This window comes from Narcine bancroftii, chromosome 3, assembly GCF_036971445.1.
Source record: "Narcine bancroftii isolate sNarBan1 chromosome 3, sNarBan1.hap1, whole genome shotgun sequence".
NCBI lineage: Eukaryota > Metazoa > Chordata > Chondrichthyes > Torpediniformes > Narcinidae > Narcine > Narcine bancroftii.
This window is the reverse complement of record NC_091471.1, coordinates 353,982,553-353,984,398: the sequence shown is the minus strand read 5'-3', so window position 1 is coordinate 353,984,398 and position 1,846 is coordinate 353,982,553.

The window sequence follows — 1,846 nt, the reverse complement described above, 5'->3', positions numbered from 1 at the left end:
AAGCTTCCCCCCCTCCTCCACCCCCCTCTCCCTCCATCCCCCAACAATGCTGTCCTTGAGGAAGCCAGACTCTCCTCCATCCAGTACTAGGAATCCAATGAGGGAGGGTGGATCTATAGAGTCAGGAGGAGGGGAGAGAAAGTGTCAGCAAATTATGCAGAGGATCCGGAAAGTCTGTAGACCGATTATGTTAAGTGTGTGGGGAAGGTCTGACAGATGGAGTACAGTGTTGGTAAATGTGAGATTATCCACTTTGGAAGGAAAAATGTATGATCAGATTATTATTTAAATGGCAAGCGGTTGCAGCATGGTGCTGTGCAGAAGGACTTGGGAGTGCTTGTGCATGAATCGCAAAAGGTGGGTTTGCAGGTGCACCAGGCGATCAAGAAGGCAAATGGAATGTTGGCCTTCATTGCCAGAGTGTTTGAATTTGGGAGCGGGGAGGTTATACTGTAACTGTACAAGGTAATGGAGAGGCCGCATCTGAACAACTGCATGCAGTTCTGGTCTCCTTACTTGGGAAAGATGTACTGGCTTTGGAGGCGGTGCAAAGGAGGTTCACCAGGTTGATTCCAGAGATGAAGGGGTTAGCCTTTGAGGAAAATTGAGTCGTCTGGATCTGTAGTGGCTGGAGTTTAGAAGAATGAGAGGGGATCTTATAGAAACATAAAATTATGAAAGGCATAGATAAGATAGAGGTAGATAAATTGTTTCTATTGATGGGGGAGACCAGAGCTAGGGGACATAGCCTCAAGATTCAAGGTAGTGGATTTAGGACAGAGATGAGGAGGGACTTTTTTTCCCCAGAGGGTGATGAATCTATGGAATTCACCACCCATGGAAGCAGTGGAGGTAACCTCAGTAAATATATTTAAGACAAGAATGAATAGACTTTTACATAGTAGGGGAATTAAAGGATATAGGGAAGGTGGAGATGATCCTATCATCAGTTCAGCCATGATCTCATTGAATGGCGGAGAAGTCTCGACAGGCTGGATGGCCGACTCCTGCTCCTATTTCTTATGTTCTTAAGTCAGAGACAGAGAGAGGGGAAATGAGGAGAAATGTAGACTGAGATGGCCTGGTGTTAATTCTGTCGCATGTCTCAGCCATGCAGGCTTAGCAGCTTTAGTGGAGACCCAAGGCTTCCCTTATACATCGCTTCATCTCAGTCATTCAGCTCCATCAGTGAATGGCACCCGACTCTGCCTGAGGATCGTGGTCACTGTGCCAGAGGTTTCTGCGCCATTTTTGCCCTGCGGTGAGACTCGCATCCACAGGGTTCCAGCATTCCTCTGCCCTTCCTGCTTTTCACTGTGGACAAAGTGAGCCAAATCCCCAGATTTAGAGCTGGCAAACTCTGTGGGGATGGGTCCTGATGAAGTGGTCAGCAGTGACAGGAGGGACAACTCTCATTTTAACCTGGCCTCTACTTGATGGGCGAGAAACGATGATGTGTTTATTGTTAGACATGCGAGTATAGTGTAAAGATGCACCAAGATTCATACTTGCATCCACACAGTACCTAAGATCCATTAACCACAGCATAATAAATTATCGGTAAATGACCATGAAATGCCAAGATAGAGAAAGAGATAATGACTATCAAATTATAAATAAGAATAATGCAGTTAGTAAAAGGACAAATTGTGATGTTACAATTGTGTAGATGGCTCCTAGGTAAACACCAGAAGGTTCAGGAGTTGCTTGTTGTTGGGGAAATGATGTATTTGTATGTGAGCGAGTGTTGAAGCAAGGGATCTGCTGCAGACACAGCAGACTCCAATGATGTTGAAATCACATTGGCGACTCTCATGAGCTGCAGCTGATTTGTTTTCCAGGAACC